This window comes from Plectropomus leopardus, chromosome 14 (genome assembly GCF_026936395.1).
Source record: "Plectropomus leopardus strain MGB_pleo_1.0 chromosome 14, ASM2693639v1, whole genome shotgun sequence".
NCBI classification, from domain to species: Eukaryota; Metazoa; Chordata; class Actinopteri; order Perciformes; family Serranidae; genus Plectropomus; species Plectropomus leopardus.
In genome coordinates, this window is record NC_142189.1 from 23,617,149 (window position 1) to 23,634,937 (window position 17,789).

A 17,789-nucleotide genomic window follows, 5' to 3' on the forward strand; every position below is an offset into this window, starting at 1 on the left:
AGGCAAAATTTATCTGAAAAATGCAGGCTGTTCTCATTTACCGTTCATACTAATACCTACAGAGAGTAATGCACTATTATTGTCAGCCAGGAAGCTGTCATCGTAATACCTATGTGATTCAGGCCGTTGACCTTCATATGACAGGAGCAAAAGCAACGAAGTCAGATCAGATAGCGGAGAGAGTGATAAAGTCCATGTTGGGAGGTTGGAATGGTGGATCAAGCTTCCAGGAACAGCACCGAGCTTTGACGCCTATTTGACATAATGGCCAAACCATGGAATCACAACTTTTGTGTCTGTCTCAAGGTGCCATGGGCCGAAAACAGAATCAGTGCCCCAGTATGAATACACAAAGGCTCTATTTAAATCATTATGTCATAAAAGTTGTAAAACTCATTAATAGCTGATTATCAAGTTATTTTTGTCATGTGAGTGAGCCTGAGATCTAGTGGTTGGAAGGTGGGACTAAAGGAAATTGTAGTGTGTTTGTCCTGCCGAGTGCTGCGGACTTTGCAGGATTTTTTGTTTGTTTGTTTTTGTTTTGTTTTGTTTTTTTGTTGTTTTGGGGGGGGGTTGATGAAAAAGTGATGCAAAAGTTAGAATCGCCCTGGTAATATCATCAAAAAGCCTTTGGGATTTTTAAAGCCTAAATTCAATTGCCAAAAGTAAAAAGCTAACATTAGGCTATAAACGAACTACACCACAGTCACATGACTTAACCACAACGGGGCTATAAAGCTGAACCAGCTTCAGTGTGATGACGCTTTCTCGTCACTTTAGCCACTTGTTAGCAACCAGCTTTTTAAAGACAATAAGAGCCTCGAAATTCACAAATAGGTTATTTACTAATCAATTTAAAGTTGTGGTACCAAATGTAAAAGTCTTTTAACCTTGTGTTAACCAAGCTTAAGGCATTTCAGGCATCTAAACACAAATGCAATTAAAAAAAACCATTGACTTCAAGACTAGGAAACCGAAAGTGCAGAAGTTCTCCTGCAGCACTCAGTGGGACAATTGATGCAGGAGATCTGGGTAATTTTGAACCCGCAAACCAAACTTTTTTTGAAGTCATACACCTTAGCATTATAAAGTTCTATCAGAATTTTTTTGTCACTTTTGTCAACTTATGAACATGATATGAGGTTTTTTTTTAAGTTATATGAATTCTGGAGTTTTCATTTAGAAAACAAAAGAAGCTTATATCACTTTGCTTTTTGGAATGCAAAACTTTGAAGCTCAATATCTCATAGCTGCTCAGAACATATACAGAACCTTATAATTCTAAGGTGGCTACTGATTCATTTTATGGGAATAAACAGGACCTTCAACACTGAATCCTGTTCTTTTTATGCAACTATGTGGTAGACGGGTCAAACAAACACAGGACTTTGACACAGGAGAACAAAAGTCAATGTTGAGTTATTTTAGGCTATGTATGTACATAATGTCGAATCATGTCTTCATTTTATGGAAGCCCAACTATGGTCCCTTTCCCAAAGCTAAACTAGGTGCTAATTTGTAAGATAACTTGTGACCTGCACACAAAACTTTTCGGACAATATCATACAAACACTTTTATGACGATACATTTTTAAAAATCTGCCAAAAAAATATAAAGTTAAGTAAGATAATTGAACTAATGTACCTCTACACAAGTAGAAGTGCTTTACATTTACAGTATAAGCTAAATGTATAAGATTATAGTGTGTATACATTCAAAATGATTCTGTAATGAATAACGCTTTCTGCTTAATTTCCTATTCGGCCTTGGTCCATAGTGGAATTTCTGCTGTTTTCATGTCACTTGTGTTCAGTTTGTATGAACTGTACCTCTATTCATAAGTGAATACCATATTTCCATCATACATATGAATATAAATCATTAACAAATCAAGTTGCATTGTATGTATTCTATATTGTGAACAAATAAAAGCTGTTTCTTTTCAGGGGAAGCTACTTTTTTTATAGCCTAATAAATTTATTTTTCCCTTTTCCTCTTTATATGTGGATCCGAGCTCTGACATGGAGCATAGACCATAACCTTTAACAATGGTCTCAGTAAATGAGAAAATTGATGTTGTGTGCCACAACTTGTTTTTTTCTTTTGAATTAAATTATCCATCACCTCATTTTAAGTTTTTAAGAGTGTTGCACTACCACTTACATAATTACACTATGTAACTATTAACTATACTATCTGTTTTGCTATTATATTACTCAGAATGCCATGTCATTCAGATGTTACAAAGATTCCTGATGATGTATTTACTGAATTACTGCACAGGCAAATTTGTTTCATACGAGGTGTCGCAATTTATCACTTATTTCAGTCTTTTAGTCATTAACGGGACCATTGTGTTAATTAGGATGTAATGCACAGACACTCAAAGATGGGCGTGAATAATAATAAGCTTTTCTTTATGCAGATTATTCCATGATCCTTCTCGAGTAATGCCAGAGCTGACAGGATGAATACAGCCACGAGTAAGTGAAATAAATCAAAACATCTGTTAGACAGTACATTATTCAATTTCTGTTCAATATGCTGTTTGTACAGCCTTTTCTCCTCATCTTGATGTCTTCACCACTGACAGCGTAACTGACGGGCATCCCATTTGCTTGATTCAGTCAATTCAGAGACTACTTATAAACTTTAGGTGGAAAAATGAGGTCATCAGCACTGACAGTATGGATGAATTTTAATCCAAGTGCTGAACTGTGGAGAATAGATTAGGTAATTACCATACTTTTCAGCGATATAAGGCCATAAATTAAAATCTCCAACAACTTCTCAAGTGACAACTCATCTAATCAGGGGGACAATCACGGAGAGGCCTTGCTGTTTACTGATTGCTCTAATCAAAAATGGCTTCTTCAAACACAGCTAATTGGTCAGTTTACTCACGAAACGGGGAGGCAAATGTAGAGGGGCTACTGTCGTGATTTGAAGGACCCAAATATCTCCCATTTGCATTGAGTGCCACCAGAATACACTTGACTCCCACAAGTTATCAGCAAACCAGACAATTATTCATCAGGCACAAATTGGCACATCAAAGTCAAATCAGAGAATTACCGGCAGGAAGACCCCAAAGCAAGGGCTGAGAGAGAAAAGGTGGCCTTTGATTGACCGCGTTGCCCTTCGCTCAGTCTACCAGCCCCATTCTGTCGAGCTCGGTACCTTCTGGAAAGCTTCAAAGTGTTTCACAAGTAAAACCACACAATATTTCAAGCCTTAAAGAAGAACAGGAGGAGGAAGAAAGTACGCTTGTTGGAGCATCATGTTGTTTCTTTATCTTTTCACTTCACAGCTATTAAAAAATGAATAAACTGTGTGGTGTGGTCAAATATAAACTGCTAGTTCCAGTTCTAGTGAGGGCATCTGACATGTAATGGTTCAAGCTTCAGTGATATTGTTGAATATCAGTACACCAAATTAATCATTTTGATTTCTTTTAGTGTTCATTAGAATGTCCACCAGACAATGTAACAAGGAGACACAATGAGTCAAGTCACATTAAGATTAAAGTATAAAATAAATTTGAGGCTAGTTCTTGACTGTTTGCTCCTTTTTGGCTGCAATCTTCAAAATCCTTATCTAAAACCAAGTAATGATCCAATTTTTAAGATATTCTTGCGATGGAATAACTCCAGCTTCAATATACAGAGCCGCGATTTATAACAAATGTGAGAGTGGATCATAAATTGGGAGAACAATGACCCCTTCCCTTCTTCCTACCCCCCTAGCTCTCACCCAGCTTTTGGTCTAAAATGCACACCTGTTAAGTTTAGTTGCAACCACATTGTACAAAATAGAGGACATAGCTACAGTGACGTTACCAGTTAGTTTGAAGCCTGGAACCTGGCATTTTGTCTGTCCATCTTGATTTCTGCCAGAAGTGACCATATTTAGCTGTGGAGGAGCAAGGGGTTAAAGCTGACTCACAGACTGTGTTGGCATATACATATCTATATCTATCTATCTATCTATCTATCTATATATATTTATATATATATGTATATATATATAATTTATCAGTATTCACACAGCTTCCTCTGAAGCCACAAAATCTTTGTACAACTTTCTTTCGCATAACTATTACATGGTGTGTAGTAGTATGAACCTATGAACAGACTGATCAGTGCAGTTATCCTCTAATACCATTAATAATAATAGAATTGATTATTATACAAAAATACTACAAAAGGAGGTACCATGATAGACGATGTGTTGCTACGTCATTATTACTCACACTATGTCAAGTATTACAAGAAGCAGTACTGTACTGAAGTAGCATGTGAGTAAAGCAGCATAAGAGAAAAAGTCTAGAAAGCAGCAGTGACAAAGTGCAACCACAGAACTATGACCAGATCTGGGTGATACGGTAACTGTTATGAAATCAGAGTCAGTAGGGCACATGATGAGCCTACAGCAGGGAGGACAACCAGTAAAAGGCTATCAGCATATCAGCGCTGGTGGCAATTAAATAGACGGTGCAGTTTGTAAATATGAATATGGTGTATTGTGCATTGGAGATGAGTTGCATGGGAGACAGTTACAGTGGGGGGAGTGGGCGATGGGGGGCAGTGTTATGGAAGGTGACAGCTTTAAGAAAACAGCTGCCCCTGACCTGAAGTGTTGGTGGTATTAGCTGACAAGCATATAGTTAAATAGGAAAGTGAATAGGGTGCAAACAGTGTGAAAGGAATGCCTGTTCTGTCTCTAAATATGTGATTAAAACTAAATTAAACAAAAAAACAAAGATAATGTTTAGTTTAATGTATAACAGCAATGAGATAAAAATTAAAGCATAGCATTCTGGTAGCTATTTGGCTAATATCCGACTTTTTCTTTCAACTGCAAGATTGATGCAGATGTAGCACAAATTTAGCTGGTCTATAAGGTAGCATTGAAAGATGTCCCAACAATGCTAACGTTTTGCAGTAATGATATGATCATACTAATGCAAGGTAGTACCAGCTGTTTTCAGTCAAATGCTCTAAGGTGGATCTCTGGAACCGCTGCCATGCAAACGGCCCCTGAAAGTTATTGTAGTTACATGACTGCACAGACTTATGTAGCTACAAGTACTTAAAATTAGTACACATAACTACACAAAATATCTAAGTTTATACCACTTACATCCTGTTTGTTGTTACTTTAACAAGTTTTTCTTCCTGTAAACCTAATCAAACTGTTACTGTTCCACAACAAAACTGTGACCATTCATAGACTTTGCATTGGCAGTGTTTTTGTGAGAGCAGCACATAGTTTTAACACATTTTATGCCCACCACTATGTAATGTGTTGTTAAGAGGGCATGCCCATTTTATGTATTTTTGTGACACTGTGTTGCAGTATCACAAGTGAGATTAGTAGGTACCTCAGATCACCACACAGACAGAAGTCCCTCCAAAAATTGTATCAAAACTGATACTAATCGTCTCCTACTATAAGATTATTGTTTTAGGTGTCATGATTCCATCCCCTTACCATTTCTTCAACCCTGATACAATTCTGAGATACAGATGACTCTTGTAAGACTTGATATCACATGAAATCTGCGAAAGATAATTCAGTTATATTTATTAAAATGAGAAATTTCTGTCAAAGTGTATTTGCAATTCAATTTCCAGTAGAGTGACACAGTTTTACTGGCTGTCCCTCCTTGCTACAGAGTAGGAATCACTGTTTGAGGGACAATTTAAGTCCTGACATTTTTAAATCAATATTATTAATAATAGTTTACTCTTCTTCTTTGCCAGGACTTTTTCAAAAACCTTCCACTATAAAATTACATTATGTCTTTTTTTCTTTCTTTTTTTTCCAAAATGTTTTAGAATATATCCATTTTGACAAAAGCAAAACGAAAAACGAAAACTTCATTTACTGGTTTGGTATTTTGGAACACACTTCATTGTGTCCCTGAAATTAAGCACTGTGTCAGAAATTAGTCATAATTTCATAAATATTACATTAAATAAATGCAATGATAAATTTGACTTCAAAAATGGATAGCTCATTTGGATTGAAACAACATTGCCCCTCAGTTTCCCTTTAAAAAAATTGCTTGTCAACATGTGTAGCATTGCTCATTTAAACCTCATGACACAGCTGTCAAGGTTAACAAGATGCCTTTTGACAAAAACAAAGGACAAATCTAAAAACCTGTTTTGAACAAATTGATGAGGGAAATGAAACATTGAGTTATCCTTTATAATTCAGAGATGGAATCATTAATATTTTTCAATAGTTTGCGTGCCTTTATATTTTAATTCTCAACCTTTTTGCAACAGATTGCATGGTCATTAGAGTCTGAAGACTCATATCTGCTGGGCCAAATGAAGCTGCAGTAGTACTGCTGCTGGATGGCTGCTTTATTCAGCCAGGTGAAAGTGCTTATATTTAATAGTCTGTTTAATGAATCAAAGACAAAATCAATACCAACATTTTCTCTTTCTTTACTGTTTTTGAAATCTCAAGGCAAACATTTTTTTCTGACATGCTTTAACAACTAATGGTTGGATTGCCATGCAATTTTGTGCAGACATCCATGTTCCCCAGAGGATGAATCCTAATGACTTTAGTGATCCACTGACCTTTGATTTAGCGTTTTCCCACTTTCAGTCAAATATCTCTATATACTATGTGTACTGGCACAACATTTTGTGCAAGAACTCATGGTTCACAGACTACTGACTTTGGTGAGACACTGACGTTTCCTCTACTGCCACCATGAGGTTAACTTTAGTGGTTTTTAGGGAATTCTGAGAAACTTTTTGATGGATTGGCATGACATTTACAAAGACATTTATGTTCCAACTCAGTCTCACTCCCAATTTACCAGATATTGATGCTTGATTAGTGGCCCATGGTGTCACATACTGACACATCAGTGCACCCTTTAGTGGCTGTATAAGATACACAGACAAGACATCAAGTTATTTTCATAACAACATATATGTGTGCTAATATATTGGTATGTAGCATACTACAGTAGTGACGTATGTCACGAGCTATACTGCACTAACAAAATGTGTCCATCACAGCTGCAGAAGCTAAATGTATTCCTTTTTACACTGAGGAACCTGAGGCTGAAATTGTTAAATCCAGCAGATCCACGAGAGGCCCTGCCTTATAGTGTCTTCCCTTCGTACTAATTCCATAGTGATGATGAAGACTCTGCAGCATGGTATTTTTTAAAGGCAGAAAATCCATGTCGCCCTTCTTAACATGATACATATGACTTATGCAGATAATGGGTGAATTCACTGATGCATCGAAGGATGGATATTTGATTTATATGTGACATTACTGGAGGTCATCTGATGTAGGGGTCTTTGTTAGAGAGCTCTACCAAACTGCTGCACATTATCACACGGTGGAAATGTAAGTCTACATCGCACATGGAGAGCCTCAAGGCATTTCTTTGAGTGAAGAATGTGGGTGGGCAAGATACTTCTCAAATAATTTTTGCATATTACTCCATTATATTTTTATATTTTCCTACACAGTTTTTTTTTTGCTATCATTTGATTCATAATCAAGACAGTCTGGTAAGAATTGCTTTACCTTGTCAACTGTCTTGTAATGCAAAAAAAAATGGAATTGTGAACATGCAACTATAAATGCATAATTCTCAATTAGCTATTGAAAATCTGTGATTATTTGTGACTGAAAAAAACGTGTAACAGCCACTGAAACTTGTTAAAGACAAGAAAGCTCTTGAAATATGACTTGTAAAAAAATTTAGTAAAGAACAAGAAAAAAAGAAAAAGAAGAGTTGTGTAATGTCCTGAAGACAGTGAATGCAGCATAAGAAGTTGCATCTTATACTGCAGCACAGTTGCATCTTATACTGCTGTTTGTTGCGTCCTTCCTCCTATTAGTTCGTCATTAGGCAACGTCAAGTTTCTTGGCTGCTGATTGGCTGGAGGGCGGGAGAAAAACAGGTGAAGGTGCGTGAGAGCACTCACCGTCAGTCCCTTGCTCACCGGCCGGAAGCTTCGAAAATTGTGTTTTGTGAATAATATCGCCATCAGTATGTCAAGAGAATAGTAGTATTGACCCGACACAGTAAGTCACATTAATGTCAGATAAGTGTGTTTTCGGTCTGTCAGAGTTTTTTTTGTGAGTTTCCGCGCTGCTGCTATGCTAAAGTTAGCCACATTGACTTTAGACTTCATTAGCTTCCGTGCTAACCTGCAGCTAACACCGTCGTGGACATCGTCAGCCTCTACAGCGGACAAAGGCAAAGCCCAGCTGCACCTCTGGCGACGAGGGAAGAGAGACTTTTCATCTGCCTGAGGATCTGGTGATAAGAGTGGCACTGTCCGTGGACAAAGTACTGAACTCCAGGTCGGTGAGTAACCTGTTTTCTCTGGGTGGTCACTGTCAGTGGCCATCATCTTTGGAGTGGCTCAGTGCATGCTAGCCACGGTCAGGCCTGCATCTGGGGGTTAACTATGAGAACTATGTCGTTTTTTGTTGTTTGTATACTTAACAATATGGGCCCCATTATTATTTTATGTGTATTTCTATGTTATAAATCCCCTTTAAAAGGTTACTTGCAGACCAAAAAGTGTTTGAGTATTTGAATTCTGGCATTTCTAGCCCGCTGTTGATACACTAAGCTGAACAGGGGGAAGCGTGAAACCCTCAACTGTTAAATTGGTTTGCTTGTTTCTTGGGATTTGTGTATTCCGCTTATTTTGCAGCTGTAATATTTGGTTTATTACTATTTATGCCTAATTTAGGTTTAATATAGCAAGCGCCTTGGTCCTGATCATTGTCATGCCACAAATGACATTAAAGCACACTTTCTTGTGTAATATTGTGATTATACAACTATTACCCCTCAAATAAAATGTATAATCAAAATGTAGCCTATTCATGTTGAGTGGCAATTAGTTGTTGGAACCTTAATGTCCTTTTAATATTCAGGTTGAAAATTGAGCAACTACATCTGCTAACTTTACCTGTATTTTAAATGATGGAGGAAGCCAGAAGATGTCAAATATACCCAAGCATGGTAAAGTCTGAAAGTCAAAATTAATTAAAAAAGATTGATGTATCAATATTTCCAAAATTCACAGCTTGTTCTGATCTAATGCAACGTTATACTTCAGTCCATAGTTGATGGTGTTTAGTCTTTCAAAAACAACTTTTTCCACTGCGGTTACACTTGCTTGGCCTATATAAGTATTGTAGCAACACTCAAATTCCCATCATGCCTAGTCCTGCACTGAGTAGTTTTTAGTTTGCAGTTAAGTTTGCTCTTTTTAGTTCCCAAACGCAAATATCACTTTTTGTCAGTGTTTATAGTAGTATTTATCTGTTCAAAACCAGGTTTGTCATGCCTAACAAACGTTACCACCCTCTTTGTGTCAGCAAGTGCAGTGGTTAAGAAGTGGCGGAGGAATATTTTAAAGGATGAGGTGCTGTCATGCTGATTTGAACACATTCAAGATGTCTTGTTGACTAATCAGATTGCTTGGTTGGAGCTACTTGTAGTAGTTTCAACCAATATATGAATAAACAAACCACTATTTTAAGCCACCATAGGAGCTGTAGATATACTCAAGTGTTTAAACTATTCGTGATGTTTACTGAAAGACGTGAATAGTCTGTTCATCTGAATCTGGGCTTCTTTTATTCTTACTTAGGTATGAACTATATAGATGAAAAATTCAGGTTTGCCCATGGGCTTTTTTTTTTTTTTTGAGGGGCATTATCCCCATAGAGTACTGAGCAACCATATCAAAGCAGGGGCTAATGAATAGGCCTACTGCTTGGCCTTCCTTCGCAGCGTATGGAGCTTTTGAAAAGAGAAACTAACTGAATGGCATACATTGCTGTGTTCTCGTCAATGTTTGCGTACAAAGAGCTACACTTATTTCCCTGTGCCTGACGGACTGTGCGGCCGACCAGACAAATTTCCCTTGATTCTACATTGAGAGGGGTTTTACAAAAGCAGTTTCAAAATCAGTCCCTTAACCAGAAGAGCTAAACATCGGCTGAATAAAAGTTGGAACCAGAGATTGGCAGTCCAGTTTAAATGGAAAATGTAGTGGGATGAATATTTCCATTTCACATTTATGTTGGCATTACTTGAAATCTATCTACCTACCTGTCAACTTATATGACAGCTAATACTATATTGTTTAATTTAATATGTTTTTGGCTGGACCGCAGCATGCCGGTCTGAGCCATATTCATGGCTGCATACACTACTCTGTGAGTGAGTGAGTGAGTGAGTGAGTGAGTGAGTTAATGAAGTTGCACTATTGGTCAGTTTGACTGAGGATGTGACATTGCTATTTCCCTATTGGCTGTTCTTTAAGATTAAGTAAGTCTGGACACGCTGACAGTATTTCTATAAAGTTATTCCTCATTCTCTGTAACCAGTGTTACTTAGTAGCATGGTGGAAATAGCAAGATAGTCAGCTAACGAGCCATCCGCAGCTGTTATTTCGGCTTTGGACAGAGTAGAAAAAGAAAGGATCACCTCATCAGTTTGTTTTAGGAACAGCCGTGTCTATAAGACACAAACCTTACGGTTATTTTAAAGTTATTAACTGATACTTGTCACAGTGTCAGAATGGATGGCGCTGCCGTTATAAAGAGGATAAGAAAAACAGACACTGATTGAAACTGAAGTGATTATTACATGTTAAAGTGTTGGATCGGGTGCCACCGCAATGATAGAATTCTCTGTTTGTTAATCAGCGGCAACAGGACGATTAACAAACTATCCGTATCAGCAGAGCTTGGCTCTGATAGCGGCTGTAAGCAGCGTAGCCTCCACCAGTCGCACAGGGACATACCAGCGCCAGAAAAAGCTGCTCCCCTTCGCTGTGTGACAGACAGTGTCTCAGGTTAAGTGTATTCTGTGTTCTGCATTTTAACATATATTCAGGCTACATAAAAGCTTTTCAGAGGGTCGTGAGGCCTTCTTTATTTCAAGGGCTATAGGATGCATTTCAACCTAAGACGACACTCTTTATTAATATATCTTTTATATAAACCTAACCAAATTCTTGATGTTTCTCTGAGCTTAACCAAAGTGAAAGTGTTGCATAAACCTGAGACAGGGGTCTCAGTACAAACCTGAGGTTCTGGGGCCAGATGCATAAAACTCTGTGCAGATTCAAGACTATTGCAGATTTAAGACTACTGTTAAACATGCAGACATTCTTTTTGTCAGATTTCTAAAGCTGTGTGCACGCCTGATTCTGTTTTATAAATATCAGTCATTGTGCTGCTGGATGCACGGGTGCAAGCCTCATTCACACACCCATAGTTCACCATAAATAGACATACAAATGCCCTTAAACAGCTTTTTACATATTGACGTGTGCCCCTCCACCATCTATTACACCTGTCAGTGAGTGAAAATACAGTCAAGAAAGAGAATTTTCACTGACTGTGTTGCATCTGCAAAGTTCTCTATTGGTGCCATAGAAACTGTCTTTATGCACGGCTTTTGATATTCGAAGCATCAGTACAACCAGTTCATCACATTTCTGCAAATTATTGTCACGGTGAAATCTTGATCATTAGTAGTAATTAATTAATTGAATTCATTAAGAATGTGTGAGGTGTGCAGATATTCACCACATGTTCATAAACACAAGTTTATCTGCGGGATAAGTTGTACACATGGCTTTTGTGCATACACATTGTGTATGCATCTGACCCCTGGTGTCAACGTCCTGCTCTTTGTACACCCACTATCCTCCATGGTGAAGCCTGTGCTGTAAACTAATATATTGTTTTGTCACCTGACAGACATGTGTCTGAACGTAATCCAGGCAGCAATTAAGTTGCCACAGCAACGTAATAAAGAAAGCAGTTTAGTCACATACAGACAGGATTGGCATAGAAGTTTAGGCTACAAGTACTCTGTTGTGTTGTTGCCAAGACCAGGCTCTGACTTGAATCTTACTTTTATTGAATGACTATTTCATTGATACTCACGCACACCCCTTGTAATGCATTCTTTGCAATCTATGCAATCTCATTCTGTTTTTAATGTTACTGTGTGTATTGGATTTATTGCAAAATAAGGTTTTGATTGGTCATATTGTCTTTCATGTTGTCCAAACTTTACCTTTGTTGCTAAAATCAATGTGTACTATAGAGCTGTGGTTATTGCCAATAACTACGCACCTGTTATATTGACATGATTGCTAGTAAATCAGGCGAATAATGCCATAACCCCAAATCATAGCGAAAATCTGTTACATTTCTGTTCTGTCACTTATCAAAGAAGGCTAGTCTCAGTCTGGGAACAGCATGTGCATGTATTGTGTAACAAATATTGATAGCACTCATGTTTTGATGCCGAGGGAACCAAATTCATAGGGCTAATTGTCAAAATACCTCTTCCACCTCAAGCACTGCAAGACTTGAGGGCACTTGTTTGCCTCTTCTACACTGATGATTCAATAACTCCAAACAAGTTTGCAGCCTCAGGAGTGATGGCTCGTACTTCCTTTTATCACTGAGAGAGACGAGGGGATGTGTAAAGCTCTCAGCAACGCTACTGTGATCTAATGGTGCGTTCTCACCTTTGTGTCGCACTCCATGCTCGCAATGTTTGCAATGCTTCAGGTCGAAATGTGTTGCGTGAAAAGCCAGGTCGTACATGTGATGTTATGCACACATTTGTGTTATAGACTATATGCCTGGTGACAAAAGTTCATTTCTCGGTTATGCTGTAAGGGACCTTACATGCACCTAATACAACTACCTACAAAGGTTGGCAGAGCCAAAGGTCACCTGTTTGCGTCACTGGCTGAAACCGGCTTCGAAATCTCAGCAGTAAATAAATGGTGGCATTCAGTCAGGGGTCTGTTGATTCAAGCTGAACATTGGCATTTCTACTCCATGCTAATGGCTGACCCTGTATTCCCCCCAGTTAGGACTAGTGAGCGTGCCGGCTCCTAGATAACAGTCTGAGTTAATGACAGGGGGGTCCAACCAATCCCCCTGCTGTGTCTTGGGCTAATCTGCTTTGATCACCTTTGCTAACATCTCTATTATCAACAGATTTCAGCCATCAACAAGGAATTACATTAATGCCACTTCCTGTGACCCATGTGCACCAAGCATGGACGCGTGTGCACACAAGTTTGTGAACATGTGTGTTCCCTCGGGGGAGAGAGGGAGAATGGAAGAGGTTGTGAGGGTGAAGATTTTCTTAATGCAATAACATTCACCAGCCTGACATTATGCATTGTCTTCATTTCAGAGACTTGCATGCGGCGCACAGGCAAGTCTCTCACCCAGAGATCACCAGGTTCCCGCAAGGGTAGGAATATAAGACACCGCAACAACTCCCTCAGATCATTTAGTATTATTTGTGCATTCGGGGAAAGATGCAGAGCAGGAAATCTGTGGATGTGTGGCAGGCGGGCACAGACACGTCTCTAGTGGCTGTGGGAGAGCGTACCATGAATAAATTTAGCGCTGTCCCCAGGAGATTGCCTTCAATCACGAAGCATAAGGTGTCAATGCTGCGCCCTGTGTGCATGGAGCACCAAATTACCTTCCACCAGATTGCTGAGCTGGGTCTAATAGGAATTGGGGAAACGGACTGTTGAGGATGGACTGCTAATTAATCTGGCCAAAGTCAGAGCCCATGTCCTGGGCCTGCTGACAACTGGTCAACTTGAGGCCAGGCTTACATGTTCTGTCAGATGAGCTCATGTTTCAAAGATAGGAAAAAGTTATCTTTTAGGAAGAGGTACTAATTAAAGAAAATACGCACACTGTTGTGTTTGTGTTTATAAAAGTCTTTCGGAAAGGATAATTAAGTGTGTTTATTTGATTTTGATTGTGACAGCTATTAGTGAATGGCATTAACAACAACAGCATGGTGCATTATCTGTCCTCAAACAAATATTTGATGATGAATTTGACATAATCAAATATTTATAACCTTTGTTACGCTGTGTAAAAACTCCCAAGCTGCAGTAATGTGGATCCATAATCATTAAAGCATTTTATGTCGCGTAACAGCATCAAATGTTCCCAGTGAATCCTATGGTGTATGAACCATAACATTAAAGGCCATATCCAATATTCAGCACAAGCTGAAATATTAACATCTCAATTTACATACAAATTTCCATGCATCTAAAAGCAAAAAAAACTCTTTACCAAGCCATTTTGCTATTTTGAATAATAGCTGGTTTTCTGAGATCCAGTTGATTGACTAAACAAAGACATGACTAGTGCATTAAAGCAATTGTTTATTGCCACTGAATCATGGTGTATGTATAATTTTGCTGTAAATGGTTATTAACTGATGAAACCATGGATTTGTATAATAGCTGGTAATCATTCTACCTCAGGATGTGTTTTCACCCTCATACACAGGGTTAAAGAATTAGAGTGTAGTCAATTACATTTAGCAGGTCACAGAAATTGATTTACTGCCTAAGGAATGTTTTTTTTTCCTGCTGGGCTGCGGCTCTGTGGTGGCATTCTGCTCACATAATCAAGAATGAGCGTTGCCTGTCTACCCAATCTACTACTTGGTCCCACAGGGAAAGATGACTTGCAACAGGAAAACCTGCATGAATACTAATTTACCTACTTGGCTTTAACAGCTTTTGCAAGCCAATCTCATAGGAATTTGTAGAATATGATGCCTTTCCATCTTTCCATATTAATTACCCCAACTGAAAATAGGGACAGCAAGAGATGGGGACGGAGGAAGAGAGTGTGAGGGACAGAAAGACGGGGAGAGAGAGAGAGAGAGAGAGAATCATGGGAATAGCTCTAAGCAGGGACTCTCTGCTCTCCATCCTAAATGCGGTTAATTATAATGTGATTTGAAGCATCTCGAGCAGGAATCTGGCAATCTAGATTTGGAGCTCTCTGACCACAGCTCCAGTTTGGGTCTCTTCATTATGGCTTAGCATAGCTGGCCCTTCTCGTCCCCTTAGCCTGAGGATCACAGAAATGGACTGGAGGCAGGAGTAAAACTGGGGCACATTGGTTATTTTCACTCCAGGCCTGTTTGGCAGATTATTTCAACTCCTGAACTCTTATTCCTTTAGCTCATTTCAATTGGGAAAGTGAGAAGAGCCCCTTTTAACCTGAGTTAATTCACCAATACCTGGGAATATTTCAGAATCCAGTGCTGTAATTAATAAATCATGTGTTGTAATCATAGACTATGCAAAATAATGGATGTAGCTACCGTGACGTCAACAGTTGGTTTGTGGACTGTTGTTTTGAAGCCACAAGTTTGGCATTTTGGCTCGTTGGACTATTGGAGCCAGAATTGACTTTATTTGATGAGAGGATGGAGCTAACGCTAGCTGCTATTGCATTGCATTTACAGCTATGGTTAGCTGTTATTATGCTAATTTTCATGAGACAAAAAGGGGCTTAAAACCATTTTAGCAAAATGCACTAAATAGGAAAAACTGACCACCCTAATGCTAGTGCTTATGGCCCATCAATCTTAGGACTAGAATACATATCTGACTGTGTTTTACCATATGAGTCCCTGTAATGTTTCTAGGCTGTAGTTAGTTGCTTCTACACTGGTGGTATCAAGTGGGAAATAACTTGTTTGACTTTAACGCAGTAATAATAATGATTATTTTCATGTGCAAAGACTTTCAATCTGGGGCAGTAAAAAATCTTTTATTGAGGTTAAAAGCTGGTTGCAGTATTCACTGGTAAAATGTTCCTGATAGTGTGCTTTGTTGTCAATCTGTATCTATCTGCTTTGTTGTTATCTGCTAGTGTCATGATAGGCAAGGAGAAAAGATCCACACAAGTCAGGAAATCTCAACATTTATTATAGAGTTTTTGTTTGAAGTTAAAGACCTGCTTGAACAGCCTATGACTCAGGCACTTGAGATGGGCAAAAACAGGTGTTTGCGTCATATAATCAAAAACACAGTCTTTGGCAGAACTGTTTGGGTCTTGCATGATGATCATTGTGTATGTTTGCATGTAGTTAGTTAAATTTTGAATTTTGTCCCAATCCTTTTGCAGTTGCAGCTGGTCTGAACTTAGAAATATTTCATAACGCATATTCTGCAATAGGCTGCTTGATGTTGGAATTGAATGGAAGCATTATTGGTTGGTGAATGGATGATATTTGCTGTGTTTCCGCTACATATGATATATGACAACTTTGAAAGATGACGTCCATGAATTTCCATTCAGTTTTTGTCTGTCTGTGTGTGGGGGTTGGGCTATGCATTTAATGATAGCATACATATGATCCAGGTGTAAGTAATAGAACAGTGTCAACCTCAATATACCAAATAAAACTGGTAACAAAGACTAACAGACAGAAGCACCATCGGAAATGACATAGCCTTATACGAAACGATCCATAACAGAATATTCATATTCTGAAATTTAAGATATTGATTTTTGTTGTCAACACATTATTTTAGTCAAATAACAATGCAAAGGACACATGAGGTTCATGTTTTGCACAGTGGGGAAGGCTCGGGATAAACATCCTTGGTCTCGGTTCCACACAGAAATGGAGACTGACATTGTACAATATATATATTTATATAGCAAAAATATAGTCTTCTAATCTAAAGATCAAAGCCCTATGTACATGTAACAGCAATCCATAAAGACGTGGTATCCAGCTGTAGACAGGCGCAACTCCGTGCTTTTATATACGTCTGCTGAAATCCTCCATAAAGCATCACCATAATAAGGGTTTTAGGCGTCCATGCTGAACAGATTTTCACTTGGCCCTTTGTGTCGGAGAATCTCACCTGGTCTTTGGAGTGGGGGCAGAGGGGAGAAAACCTTCCTGCCCCGACTATGGAGAGACAGCCTTCCTCTGTAACCCACTCTCATTCACAGACATCATTCATGTGCAAATCATCCTTGGACCTATTGTTCACCCACTGCGCTTTCAGATACTTGCTGAATCAAGTGATAAATGTAATGGCAGGGCTGCAGATATGTTCCATATAGTGAACAGGAATAATAAGACTTAATAATAAGCATAAGCACTCACAACTAGCTAGAACAATAGCCAACTTAATTTTATTGGTGTAATACTAATATTTCTTTATTTTTTTGTGTGGCATTGTATGCTTTCTGCAACACATTTGCTGACTGGATCTGAAATGACTATTACTGTGCTAAGAGGCAAAAGTGACACATTAAATGGTTTCAAGTCCATCACAATGGCTGGTTGGCTTCTGTTTCAGACAAGATGTATAATGCTTAGCTATTTGTTTTAATTTTATTTAAAAAAAAATTAAAACTAACTCTGAGTACAGAAAATTACTTTTCAGTTACTTCAGGGGCAATTATTTTGATCAAAATGTTTAAAAATCTAAGAAATGCAGTATCTCCGCAGCATTAAAATAATTTATGGTGATTTAATCTGGCCACTGTATAAAGACAGATGCTGCTATATTCAGACTGAGATCATCATTGAGATGCTGGCTGATGTTGAGGTGGACTTAAAACCGTTTCTGACTGTGAGAGATTGTTCCATCCTTGTTTATCCATGAAATGATGATTGTTCTTTATGATCTGTGTCCTTGGTGTATTTAGTGTGTTGTTCCTCTCCTCCATGTATATTTATGGTTATTCTTAAGTCCTATAAAATTGTTAAGGAAATCCTGTTTAATATAGTGGTGCCTCTATTTATATCTAGCCATGTGTATGATGGCCTCTGGCCAGATGTTTGTCCTTATGTGCTCTGAAGTCTTGTTGCACATATTGGGTATAGCATGTTATTATATATTGTGTATGTATGTTCTGTCATATATAT

General features: G+C 38.3%; 1 long non-coding RNA gene across 2 annotated transcripts in view; it reads left to right on the forward strand.

Moving 5' to 3' along the window:
* The first annotated feature begins 7,959 nt into the window (after window positions 1-7,959).
* Window positions 7,960-17,789, forward strand: part of LOC148187481 (uncharacterized) — a 107,188-nt gene continuing 97,358 nt past the window's right edge. For both annotated transcript variants that reach the window (XR_015778683.1, XR_015778682.1), the window contains exons 1-2: window positions 7,960-8,077; window positions 8,210-8,363. This is a non-coding gene — a long non-coding RNA (uncharacterized LOC148187481). The remainder of the gene's footprint in view (window positions 8,078-8,209; window positions 8,364-17,789) is intronic.